Raw genomic sequence first — 14,629 nt, 5'->3', positions numbered from 1 at the left:
CTTTAAAATCATGACCACTGAAACAAATGCCTACTGATGCACAACAGACCTGGCTGGCTGCCTCACGCACTAGCATCCGTTTTCTTTTCTTTTTTTTTCTTTCTTTTTTTTTTTTTTTTTTTTTTTTTTTTGGTCAGAGACCTAGTTTTGTTGGGATGTCCACCCTATGCAGTCATAACTCCATAAGTAGGTCTCAAACAGTAATGGTGATTCCACCCTCTTGCTTAGAGATCAGTTTCAAAGTGGCCAATTCAGTGTGTGGGGCATTTTTGGAAAGATTTCTTTATTGAAAAAAAGGTGAAACAGAGACAACATGGTTCCTTCTCTTTTTCTGGGTGAAATGGTTTCCGGATGGCATGCCTGGAACTGCAGCATCTATCTTAGAAACACGAGTAGGACTAGTTTTAGGATGAAGCCAAGGGGCAATTGACAGAGCAGAAAGGACCTGGGTTCCATGTCACTGAGTCATTGATAACGGAACATTGGAATTTTCCTTTATTGGAATGTAAAATAGCAAATTTCCCGAATATGAATTAAGCTAATTTGAACAGGGGTTTTTGTTTTGTTTGTTTGTTTGTTTTTGCTTCTGACATAGTCCTATTCCGTGGTGGAGAGGATTACACAGGAATCAAGAGCCATAAATGTCAGAGCTGCATCCCCACGTGGGGGGGCCAGCTCTAGGCAAGCCCAGGAGAGTAGAAAGGGGGGTGTCTAACCATGGCTGTGAGACAGACCACACAAGGTCCAAATGGTGAGATGGAACCTGTTGTCATTATGTCCGCAGGTCAGCACAGGATCCAGTACTGGGTCCAGAAGGAAACCCATCATTCCCTGGCCTGATATTTTCCTTCTTTTTTAAAAATTGAAGTACCGTTGAGTCATAACGTTTCAGGTGTACAGCAAGGTGATTCAGTTACACACACATATGTGTACATATATATATTCTTTCCCAGATTCTTTTCCATTTTTGTTTATTGTAAGATGTTAAATATAGCTCCCTGTGCTATTCAGTAGGTCATTGTTGTTTATCTATTTTATATGTAGTCAATTGTGTCTGTTAAGCCCAAACTCCTAATTTTTCCCTCCCCCACCTTTCCCTTTTGGTAACCATAGTTTGTTTTCTGTCTGCAAGTTTATTTCTATTTTGAAAATAAGTTCCTTTGTATCATTTTTTTAAGATTCAACATAGAAGTGATACCATGATACTTGTCTTTCTCTCTCTGACTTACTTCACTTAGTATGATCATGTCTAGGTCCATCCATGTTGCAACAAATGGCCAGATAATCTCATGTGGAGGAATTTCAGCTAAAAATACTCCTGACCTCTCAGATCTTTTACCTTCTCTCTCTCCTCTCTCTCTCTCTCTCTTTTTTTTTTTTTTTGGCAATAAGTTTGGAGAAAATCTGAACATCTGCCACTCAGCTCCTCCCTCTGTCCCTCTTTCAGACCCTGCACCAAGGGTCCATTCTGGCCTTCTATCCACACAGTGGCAAGTGGGGGAAGCCTGAAGGTTTTGGGGGGAGGGCTGCAAGTTCATTTCAGAGGGTGGTATTAGAAAGCTCTCTGTGTAAATGAAATATACTCTAATAAAAATAACAAAATTTTTTAAAAAGGAAGCTCTCTGTTGCCACACATTTAAACCATATTCAGCTTTTCCTCATAATAAAGTTGATATCTTGATGTCCATCTTTCTGACCCCTGAATATATTTCATCTTTAGTTCTGAACTCAGGAGGGAAGGTGAAAGGCATTATTCCTTGGATCCCTAAACCTTAACCCAATCCACCAAATCAAAATTATTAAGAATTTAATTTAAAACAAAATGTCATTGCATTACACTTACTAGTCTACTGCTCCTATATTTCCTATAGGATATGGGGGACAGGGGATTTTTAATACGTCTGATGTGATCTGGAGTATGGTTTCCAAAATTAAAAGGTCCCACAAAGATCTTTAAAGAGCCTTAAAAGAGATCTGGTAAAGCCTCGGACTCTGACAGTCAAGAGATGCCAGCAGGCAGCAGGTGGCACAGTTGAGAGGTATGGATGAAATAAGTTCTAAAATGATTTGACCTTATTTGGATGATGGCAAACTAGGCCGTGTTTGCTGCTAAGAAAGTATTCCTGGTTTCCGCCGAATGGTGTTGAGTCAGCTGAGTCTAAAGGTACAGAAAAAAAACAACAACAACACAGTATCAGTAGTGGTTATAGCAGCAGTACTAGTACTAGTAATAGCTAAGATACATGGAATATATGTAGTTTTATTATATTTTTAATTCCATTATTTTATTCAGTCTTCACCACAACCTTATGGACTAAGCATTATATTAGTTTTATTTTACATTTGAGGAAATTGAGACTTGGAGAGACTGAGGGGTTTGTGCAAGGTCACACAGCTAGCAAGTGCCACACAGGCTTTTTTAAATTTGTCTTTGGGACTCCACTCTTAATACTAACTCCATATTGTGATCAGACTGTTCATAACCATTCCCATTCTTGATCAATTTTCTGGGGAAATAATTCAATGAAAGCCAAAGCTACATGCATAAAATTTCCATTAAGATATTTTATGTGCTTGTGCCAGAGGAAGCACCATGTACATCAGCAGGGAACTATTTTAATAAATTATGCTTCATCCAATCCATGAAAGGATAGACATAAATTTAAAATAGTAATTCTGGGGAGTTCCCGTGGTGGCACAGCAGAAACGAATCCGACTAGGAACCATGAGATTGCAGGTTTGATCCCTGGCCTCACTCAGTGGGTTAAGGATCCAGCGTTGCCGCGAGCTGTAGTGTAGGTCGCAGACGTGGCTCGGATCTGGCGTTGCTGTGGCTGTGGTGTAGGCCGGCAGCAACAGCTCTGATTCGACTCCTAGCCTGGGAACCTCCATATGCCATGGGTGTGGCCCTGAAAAAAAAGACACACACAAAAAAATAGTAATTCTGGAACTTACACTGAAAAATGAGCACTAAGGAATAAGGGAATAAGGGGAACAAAGGAGAAAGAAAATGGTGTGTACCCCATGATGGAAAATGGGGTAGGAAAAAAAAAAACCAACTCTGATAACATGGGATCAAAACTAGAAAAGAAATATGCAAAAACAAAAATAACTTTTAATAACAAGTGGGCTTTAGGTGAATCTTTTGCTTTTTACCAAAATTATTTTCAGTGTTGTGGAGGTACTACCTTGCCAATAAAAGCAGAACAGACCTGCATGGGGTGCTGCAGACAGAACTAGGTGTCTGTGATTCAGTGAGTGCCATGGTGGGGAGAAGGGGGCCTGGGCATGTTTGAGAGAGCTTGAGGCGACTGAGCCTCCATCCGAACTGCAAGCGTTAGCCTGATCCCAGATCTCCTTCTAACTCAAGGCAAACACTGAAATCCTGAGCACAGGTTTCTAATAAGCGTCCTATAGGGAAGGGAAAGTCTTGGCTCCGCCCCTAGTGGGAGAATCCCGACGCTCCACCAAGCGAGGAGGTGTCGGGAACTTGCCCGGGGTGCTGGTGACGTCATGGAGTCGTGGGTGAAGATGTGCAAGGGGCAGGACAGGAGAGGTGAGGGCGTCTACACCGTGAACCTTTCTAGAGGAAATGAGATGCAAATGAGGAAAGGGCAGGAGAGAGATAAACAAATGCTGAGGTGTTAGGTGGGAAGAGACTGTCTCAGATGGTTAAGACAGAAAAAGGCAGTCTAGTCAGCCGGTTTCCTCAATCCACAGAGACCCTCTTTGCAGTGGAATGAACAAGGGCTTTGACAAGAGACTAGAGTCCATTACTGGCTCCACTGCTGTGTGACAGTGAACAAGCCACTTAACCTCTCTGATGCTCAGTTTGTTTTGTTTTGTCTTTTTGCCATTTCTTGGGCCGCTCCTGCGGCATATGGAGGTTCCCAGGCTAGGGGCCGAATCAGAGCTGTAGCCACCGGCCTACGCCAGAACCACAGCAACACAGGGGCAGAGCCGCATCTGCGACCTACACCACAGCTCATGGCAACGCCAGATCCTTAACCCACTGAGCAAGGGCAGGGATCGAACCCGCAACCTCATGGTTCCTTGTCGGATTCGTTAACCACTGTGCCACGACGGGAACTCCTGATGCTCAGATTTTTGAAGTGGCAATAGCCATTCCTTCAGCATAGAATTCAGTGTGACATCCCGAGGCCACTCTTCTCCCACTGCCTACCCTGTAACATAAATGGTACTTTCTTTGGCACTCCAAAGACCAATACTTTCTTCGGTACTTCAAAGAATGGTATTTCTTTGGTACTCCGTCGCTTTCCCCAGGGAGATGGGGCTGCAGAGCATTTCCTGGACCCTCCATCTCCATCCCATGAAAGAATTCCCTGTCACTCTGCTTTTCTTCCCAAGCGGAGGACCAGAAAAGCCTGCCCCCTCTCCCTGAGGGAAGAGAGAGGTGTACAACAGGGCTGGTCTGAGTCTGCACCCCAGAGCCATCCTCTGCTCTGAAGGTGAGTTTCCAGATCGCGTGTGATGAGAATGGAAACACATGAAAGACCTCAATCAGGCTGCCGGGGGCTGATACTCTGTGGGTGGGGAAAGAGGAAGGGACAAGCCCTGGCAGATGAGGCGGCAGATGGGCAGACCAAGGTTGTGGGAATGAGAGTGAAGTTTTAAATGTGAGAAAAAGAATGTATATATGTATGTGTGACTAGGTCACCTTGCTGTACAGCAGAAAATGGGCAGAACGCTGTAAATCAACTCTAATGGAAAAAATAAAAATCATTTTAAAAAAAAGAAATGAAAGTGGGGATACATCTATAGATCCTACAGATAATAAACTTTTATTAAGAAAAAAAAAGGTAAAAACATGATGGTGGGAGGGGAAGCCAGTCAAGAGGTAGGATTGAAGAGAGAGGTTGAGCAATGATGACAATGTGAGGAGGGCAAGGGCGCCAAGCGAACGGGAGCCTGGGCAGGAGGAAAACAGAAGTGAAAAGAAGATAGTTAAACCAGCTATGATGGAAAAAATAAAAATTGTTAAAAAAAAAAAAAAAAGAAGATAGAGTGGTGAGTGAGAAGGATGAGAGGGATCTGAGAAATTGATTGAGTGCCCATCATCCTGGACATCCCGCAGACATCACCCACCTGTGCCTGGGCTCAGGAGCACAGTGCAGAAGGGCAGGAACAGGGCAGTGGACACAGGGCAGTTTCTCCATAAGACGAGGCCATGGGAATGCCATTGTTGGTTGATTGGTTGATGGAGGTTTGTGACCCTGTGTCCTGGGGGTTCCGCTCCTCCCCAAGGCGAGGCCAGAATAAAGAAAGTTTTCCGCCCTTGTCATGCTGTGTCTTGACAGCGCCTGCCATCACCAGCCTGGCCCTGCCGGGACTGAGAAAGGAGCAGTGGCTGCTTCTGAGAAGCCAGATTAGGTACAAGTGGAACAAAAGCCAACTATGTCTTAGGTTCCGTCCTCTCTTTCTGGGTTGTCCCTCTGGTTTTTCTTGAGTATTCAGAGTCCTCATACCCTTGGGCACATCCACCATCCCCAGGCCAAACTTGCTGGGACAGAGTGATCTTCTAAATCCATCGGCCCAGGGACAAGAGTGACAGATGAAGCTTTAAAAGTTTAGATGGTAGATGTGGGGACATCAGCTGGCTGGCAGAAGAGGGGCCGACTGCATCTTCTCTGGAAAACATCACACAGTGGTCCTGCCTCCTGCCTCTCAGTTTGACACTCTGCCCTGCATCCATTTCCAGAAGCCTCCTGTCCAGACCATGCACAGCACTTGTAAGACTGGGCCAGATCTCCCTTTAGTCCCATTTCCCACAGACGGGGATGAGGGTGGGCACCCTCCACTGCAGGCAGAACAGGTCCACCCACCGTGTGGTAGAGACTGCCCTCTGGTCCAGGGCATTTCCCTGGAGATGATGTGGGAGCCACTCTGTGTGTGTGTGTGTGTACCTGCTCCTGCATGCACTATGTTTATTGCATCTTAATATGTTTTAAAAATATGATTGTTGTTTGATTCAAAAGTAACATATATATAAATATATATATATATTATATATATGTGTGTGTGTGTGTATACATGGTGGAGCAAATTTTGAAGCACCCTAATGTAATAATAGCATTGTGGTTATGTTATTTTAAAGAGCTCTTATCTTTTAGAGACACATACCGAGATGTTTACAGATCAAAAGATATGAAGTCTGGGATTTGTTTCACAATAATCCAGTGGTGAGGAAGGAAGTAGGAGGTGCTGAGAGATCAACTGGGTGATGAGATGGTAATTGCTGAAGCTGGGTGATGGGTACCTGGGAATTGATTCTACTTTTATTATGGCCCATTTCTATTTATCATTGAAAATTTCCGTTATTAAAAGTTTAGAAAAATATTTCCATTTTCCTTTTGTGCCATCAAACCTTCCCTGACTTATTTGAAAAAAAAAAAAAAATTCCCAGTTGTCTCACCCCCTATGCTTTCAGTCCATTTTCTGCACATAGATAGATTCATGCAGAGAGAAACTGTACTCTCTTGGGATCCATAACAATGTGTTGAAAGTAAGACCTTATTTATTCAGTCAATATTAATATTTGCACACTATTTCAAAATTAGGTTTTGTCCTAACTTTCTGAGAAATTTCTGAAAAGATGGGAAGTATCCGTGGTCAAATAATCTACGGGGAAACTGCAGACCTTGAGCCCCTCTTGGAAATTGACATTGTGTGTTAGTGCTGGATTATATGCTCTGGAGGATCGAGGCTGCATGAGCATATTTGCCTCTGACCCAGAGCGCCCTGCGCAGTGCCTGGCACAGACAAACACTCAATAGGTGCTGATGGATGAAAAAATGAAGACTCTGTAGTCAGGAGGACTGTTAACCTACATAGAATCCAGTGTTTCCCAAACATATTTGTCTCTGGAAGTCTTTTATTGGTGAGCACCCTTCTGTTAACATCCCTTGAAATTAGTATTTTTGGAAATGGTCTCAAAGCTTTTTATAAATAGTATTAAAACTAGTCTCACAAGGTCCCAATGAGTTGGCAGAAAAAGGCACACATTAGAGTCCACTATGAGTTGGGTTATTTCCTTGTTTGTAAACTATGCCTAAGGTCCCAGATGGCTGATATTGCACTTGAACCCCTGCTGCCACCCCCATTCTCTCTCTTTTTGCTCCAGACCAACCCTGGAACTACCCTTCCTTTTTTTTTTTTTTTTTTTTTGTCTTTTTGCCATTTCTTGGGCCGCTCCCGCGGCATATGAAGGTTCCCAGGCTAGGGGTCGAATTGGAGCCGTAGCCACTGGCCTACACCAGAGCCACAGCAACACGGAATCCGAGCCGCGTCTGCAACCACAGCTCACGGCAATGCCGGATCCTTAACCCACTGAGCAAGGGCAGGGATCGAACCCGCAACCTCATGGTTCCTAGCCGGATTCGTTAACCACTGAATCACGATGGGAACTCCAAAAAAAATAAAAAAATAAAGCCTTTCTTAAAAAAATAACAGTAACCACAATTTTTTGGACCCTGCTCTATTGCAAATCCTATGTTAAGCTAAAGCGATACCTTGTTACGTGGTATACTTTATTTTTCACAATACTTATACAAAGCATTAAATGAGGAACTTAAGCTCTAAGAGGAGGAATGAGTCATCAAATGTTATGCGTTTGCTGGTAATAATGCTCTTCACATCATGTGATGTTGCATCCAAAATGATGCCCGAAGAGCCAAGGGAGCGCAAAGAGCCCCTGCAGGCTGGTCGATAGGGTTGGGCTAGGGAGAGGGAAGGATTTAATGGGCTTGCAGTGGGGAGGTTAAGCTAGAGGTGACCTAACAAAACTATCCATCAAGATCTTTCTCAGGTACCCCTTCTCTATAGCACTTTTCTGAACTAGACCGGTCCATTTCACTACTCTCCAAACTCTTTCATTATTTACTCCACCTCATCCAGTTCATGACGCCTGGAAGACGACTGGACTTTGTTTTGTTTGTTTGTTTGTTTTTGCTTTTTAGGGCTGCACCTGTGGCACATGGAGGTTCCCAGGCTAGGGGTCGAATGGAGCTGTAGCTGCCAGCCTACGCCACAGCCTCAACAAAGCAGGATCTGAGCCACATCTGCTCACGGCAATGCCGGATCCTTAACCTTCTGAGCAATGCCAGGGATCGACCCTGCAACCTCATGGATACTACTCCAATTCATTTCCGCTGAGCCACTGTGGAAACTCCAACTACTGGACTTTCTTAGAATTGACTTAAGCATGGATTTTTACTGCTTGTAATGGGCCTTCCTTATCTGCGGGTTGGTTGAATCTGTGGGTTTGAAACCTACAGATACAGATATGGAGGGCCAACTGTATACATTGTTCTCTGCTGTTTCATACAAGTGACTTGAGCATGGGGCACATGGGTGGATTTTGGCATCTGTGTTGGCTCCTCGATCCCCCATAGATACAAGAGGGGTGCCTGTATTTACATGAGGTTCTCTTCCACCTTTAGGCACATGGAGAATCAGCCTTCCCCAGCTCCCCTCACAGCTAGATGGGATCATGTGACTAGTTCAAGCCAAGGCATTGTGACGTGAAATAGCATGTATTCTTTTTTTCTTTCTTTTTCTTTGTTTTTACAGCCACACCTGCAGCATATGGAAGTCCCCAGGCTAGGGGTCCAATCGGAGCTGCAGCTGCCAGCCTACGCCAAAGCCACAGCAATGTCAGTTCCACGCCACCGCATCTGGACCTACACCAAAGCTCGTGGCAACATCAGATTCTTAACCCACTGAGTGAGCCCAGGGATCGAACCTGGATCCACACAGAGACTGTGTCGGGTTCTTAACCTGCTGAGCACCAATGGATTCAATGTATTCTTTTTTTTTTTTTTTTTTTTTTTTTTTTTTTTGCTATTTCTTTGGCGCTCCACGCATATGAGTTCCACTATCGAATGGAGCTGTACACTGACCTACGCCAGAGCCACACAACGTGGATCTGAGCCGCATCTGCACCTACACCACAGCTCACGCACCCAGATCGTTAACCACTGAGCAGGCAGGACCGAACCCGCGACCTCATGGTTCCTAGTCGATTCGTTAACCACTGCGCCACGACGGGAACTCCTATTTCTGAGCCAAAGTATTTAATCACTGATATGAGGTCCTCTGCTATCCTCTTTCCCTGATGTGGCAATTGCGTTAAAACAGAGGTTCCATGCAATGGAAACACCCAGAATCACTGAACTTCTATGTGGAAGACAGCTGCCTAGAAGCACTGTCTGGACCTAGAGCAGACTTGGCGTGCAAGGTTGACTTCGTTAAGCCATTGACATTTTGCTGATGGCTGTTACTGCAGCATAACCTGGACTATCCTGATTAAAACAATTGAATATTCCATCCCCTCAGAGATGCCAGATACTGATCACTAGCATTACTGTTGTCCCATCCTGGAGAGTTCAGCCCATTGCTGAACTCTTACCCATTGGGCGGGAAGACCTCAGAATCTTTCCAATCGTGGTGACCTAAGCTGTCACTACAAGCTAAATGGAGCTGGAAAATGAAGGGAAATCTACTAAAATCATCCTACTGCAATTAGCATAAACAAGGGCTAGAACTTACCCTCCTCTACAATCTCACTTCCTAACCACTTATTTTTCATTTGCTCTGCTCCAGCCACACTGGCTTTTCTGTTCCTCAAACACACAGAGAACATTCTCATCTCAAACCTCTATATTCGCTGTGTCCCCCCCCCTTTTTTTTTGGTCTTATTTTTAAGGCTGCACCCACAGCATATGGAGGTTCTCAGGCTAGGGGTCGAATCGGAGCTGTAGCTCTGGCCTACGCCAGAGCCACAGCAACACAGGGTCCGAGCCACATCGGTGACCTACGCTACAGCTCATGGCAACACTGGATCCTTACCCACTGGATGAGGCCAGGGATCGACCCTGTGTCCTCACGGATACTACTCCAATTCGTTTCCACTGAGCCACGACAGGAACTCCCGTGCCCTCTTTTTTGAAAGCTTTTCTCTTACACGTTTGCAAATTTAGCTCAAAGGTCATCTTTTCAGGCAAAACTTCCTGTTCATCTTATTGAACTTACCCTGCATCCCCCACTCACCTCATCGATGATACTGATACACTAGTCTCCTTTTCTGTCTTGCATTCCCAGTACTGAGTCATTCCTGGTGCATGGAGGTGCTCCCTAAATATTCCTGGAAGAAATGAAGGCAACTAATTAGCCAGTGCCCGTATGGACATTATGTTTTTTGAGGAGAGAGGAAAAGTCCAGGTCATTTTTGGCTTTTCCTCCATGATTAGTCCATATAATGCATCCAGTAGGCATCCCTTAAATTTCTGATTGATTGATGGTTAGAAGGCATCTAGTTCCCTTTGTATCATGGTGGATTCATATCTGTGCCTTTTTTTTTTTTTCCACCTTGTATACTCTCTCTCAAGATGTCTCTTCTTTTCTCTCCCCTCCCCGTTCCCTCAACACATCCTTTCCCAATGAAATTCAGCTCAAGCTTCTTTCTCACCCACGCAATGCCTTCCAAAGCAGCAGCCTACTGTGGCTGAGGAACAGCAGCCAGCAATAAAATGGGTTTTGGCCTGGCCTCACGTCCAAGCTCAGTACCTGGTCCATCTTCTGTAGGAGTTAATGCTAAGCCCCATCCAGACTTGGCTGGAGCCTCACGCCTGTGCATTGGAGCCCAGAAGTTTGACCCTTTGGGTGTTTGGAAGAGAAGCAGCTGTTTGCCATTTGCTAGATGAAAGGTTTTACCTTTGAAATAGACTGTGAGGCATGTTCAGGCAGAAAGGGACTTTTTAGAGAAGGCCTGGAAAGACAGGACTCAGAAGACCTGCCACTCATTGGGATTGCCTGGCAACTGTGGGCAAATCCTCAGAAATGTCTGGTGTCTGTAACAATGAAGGATTGATAATTGGATGATTGGGGGCGGGGGCTGTAGGTGAGGCCAGGTAGTGAAGAGAGCATGGAAGTTAGGTCAGAAGACCTGAGATTTCAGGTCATGAGTCTTGAATTGAAGACCCAGTGGGAGGCATATCCTAGGCATGTAAGCCCCTGTTTATTCTTTTGTAAAATAGATTGATGCCCTCCTATATGCATCTAGTCTTTTTGATTGCAACAGAAACCATCCAGTGCTAACACAAGGAGGAGAAAGGGGGTTAATGAAAGGACATTAGGGTGCATCACACCGGTCATGGGCAGGAAGGTGCTTAGACGTCAAGAATGGAGCAGGAGAAGTGTCAGAACTCACGTTTTTCTGCCTTCCCCTCAGCTTTTGCCTGATTCTTCTTTCTTCTGTTTCTCCATTCGCATAACTTATGTGGCTATCCTACAGCTTCCAAGTTTGTGTTTTACAGGTTCAGCCACACTCCAACCCCAAATTTCTAGAAGAAAAACTGATTGGCCCAACTTGTGTCAGATGTCCGGCATCTGATCCAGTCTGGCATGGGCTCAGGAGGTGGGGGTCACTAAGTAAAATAAGGTTGCCCTAGGAGGCAACCTTTGAAGATCTAGATGCAATATTGAAAGAAGGAACTGTAACCTGTGAATTGGACCAGCAAATCAAAAAGTGTCTCGTGAGGACCGTAGTCACTGAATAAACCTTCAGCTGCTATAGAGAAGGGGTCAAGCTATTATACGGAGAATGGATAAACAACAAGCTCCTACTGTATAGCACAGTGAACTATATTCAATATCTGGTGATAAACCATAATGGAAAAGAATATATATATTATATGTTTTATATATATGTATAATATATATATAAAAAGCTGAATCACTTTGCTATTCTCCAGAAACTAACACAGCATTGTAAATCAACTATACTTTAATACAATAAATTTAAAAATAGACAATGGTGTTAATTTCTAGAAAGGACATATAGTTATCCCACAATGACCATCTAAGGAATGAAGGTTAGTCCTATGCAAATCTAGAATTTTCTAGTAAGTAGCAAGGCCTGAGCTTTTATACTGAAAGTTGCCTCATTGTAAGTGTCTAATTTTTCAGGTGGCTCTGAGAATCCACATTCTCCACCTTTTCCGTTAGTAGCCTCTTTTCTCCCTTCCCAGCTCTAACAAGAGCTTCTGAAGGAGATCTTCCTTCCTAAAACAAACTGACTGGAATAAAATTCAGTGGAAACTAAGACTCAATGGACTTAGCATTTTTGCTAGATCAAGAATCAGAAAGGGATCAAAATTTTCTATCTTTACATCTCTTCATGACAAGAAAGATTTTAAGTAAAATGAATGTGTGGCCTTAGACAAGTCACCGAACTTACTGAGTCTTGGTTTGTTTATCTGTAAAATAGGAATGAACTTTTCATAGGGTTGTGGTGACAATTAAATGGCACTAGGTTTGGCATGTACTAAGCACTGGTGATTGATTATAGTGTTTTTGTTCGTGCGTTTTTTTTGGGGGGGGCCACACCTGTGGCATATGGAGGTTCCCAGGCTAGGGGTCAAATTGGAGCTACAGCTGCCGGCCTCCACCACAGCCACAGCAACATGGGATCTGAGCAGCCTCTTCAGCCTACACCGCAGCTCATGGCAACACTGGAATCTTAACCCACTGAGCAAGGTCAGGGATCGCATCTCCATCCCCATAGATATTAGCGGGATTTGTAAACTGCTGAGCCACAACGGGAACTGTTATCTGCAGTGTTCATGTGACGGTGGTGGGGGGGGGGACGGTAGTAATAACGATGGTAGCAGTGGGGGTGGTAATGATGGTGATGACGGCTGTGGGGGGGGGTGGTTAATAGTGGCAGCAGTGGATTGGTGATGATTAATTATGTTAACAGTGTTTCAATATTGCTCAGCACCTAATAGTCACACAGTAAATGGATGAAAAAACAAACATTTTCAGACACTCCCAAGGATATTAGCCACCATTATATATCAACCATGGATGTGACCAAAGCAAATCATGCTTAAATCTTCATTAATGCAGCTCTCTTAAAAACTTCCAATAGATGTTTAAATAGCAATTTGTATGATGTAGAGAGAAGATGAATAAATAAGAATTTTTGTTACTACATGTACTTAAAAGGAATACTTACATTTCTTTTCAATAATAATACCTACAATACAGACTCACTTGTCTTCCTCCTGATTAGCTTATTACATAAAGTTACACATCCTAAATTCAAATCTCATCTCCAAATCTCATCCCACATCATAAATTCAAATCTCATCTTCAAAAATTCCCATTTCTGGAGTTCCCTTCGTGGCTCAGCAGAAATGAAGCCGATTAGTATCCAGGGGGATGTGGGTTCAGTCCCTGACCTCGCTCAGTGGGTTAATGATCTGGTGTTGCCAGGAGATGTGGGTAGGTCGCAGATGCAGCTTGGATCCCGTGTCGCTGTGGCTGTGGTGTAGGGCAGCAGCTGTAGCTCTGATTCGACCCCTAGCTTGGGAATTTCCATATGCCACAGGAGCGGCCCTAAAAAGCCAAAAAAAAAAAAAAAAAAAAAAAAAATTCACATTTCTAAATTATTTCTAAATTATATATTTCTAAATTATAAGCTATGCAATTGTGGGATCTGGTTCCTAATGGTGTACCATTTCAAGGTCTGTGTAAAGCCCTTTGCAACTGACAAGGACATACCTAGAATCCATAGGCACCCCGTCTCCTTGGTCTTTCCATGATGCACCAACTACTCCAGCTGCCACAGTTTGAAAGCCTTAGTAATCCTAAAGGTTCAGCTCCGCAGTCACACTTGGTTAGCTCAGGACCAATTAGTCACACAATGTTATTTATTTATCGTGAAGATTGCTTCCCAATGACCAGTTTATTTAGACTTCACTAATAATTATTTCATGAGAGCTGTTTCACCGCTGCTCGTGTGCATGTATAGAATTCACATGGTGATGGTGCTCAAAGAACGGATTTTTTTTTTTTTTTTTTTAGTTGAAGCTGAACCAGAATGGCACTTTTTTTTTAATGTTAAAATGGGGGAGGGCACTGTTTCTTTATTTTGCCAGATTTTGCTTCTTCTCTGGGAGAGAAGAATTGAATATTGTCCCTTTAAAAGAGCCTGGTGGTTTGCCGTGTTCTTAATCCTTGAATTCCATGATTCCGTATCCTGTCTCCCAGCCTTGCTCCACACATGCCTGCTAACATTTGCTTTAGATCTGACTTCTCTTTGCTTAAGAAGAACAAGATTTATTCCCAGTCAGAAGCCAGCAGGCCTCAAAATTTTAGGAAAGCAAAACAAAACAAAACACAGTCTAGTCTGCCAGAGGGAACCACACTTGAGATTCCTTGGATCTTTGGAGGGTGGTTATGATGCTGCTGCTTGTGTTTGTCTAAAAAGTGTCATGTCATCCAAGGGCTTCTACCTATTGGCTTATTGATTCCTGATGTCACCCCCTAAAGCGTGTTGGGAGGAAAAAGAACAACAATTATGCAGGCATTTGTGCAGTGTTTATTTACTGAGTGCAGTACAAACACCAGAGACAAAGAGTTGTCAGGCATGGAGAGCTGAGTATGTACTGGAGCCTAAGATAGACAAGGCACCAAACTCAGGTATCCTGGAGCAGTAGGGCTGTAGCTCTATGGGAGAGCATGTGCTTAGCATGCATGAGGCCCTGGGTTCAATCCTTGACACGTACAGCTGAGAGGTCTTTTAGTTTCTCACTCAGGTAGCTGT

Source organism: Sus scrofa, chromosome 2 (assembly GCF_000003025.6).
Source record: "Sus scrofa isolate TJ Tabasco breed Duroc chromosome 2, Sscrofa11.1, whole genome shotgun sequence".
Taxonomy (NCBI): Eukaryota; Metazoa; Chordata; class Mammalia; order Artiodactyla; family Suidae; genus Sus; species Sus scrofa.
The sequence above is the reverse complement of the archived record's forward strand: the minus strand, read 5'-3'. Positions refer to the sequence as shown.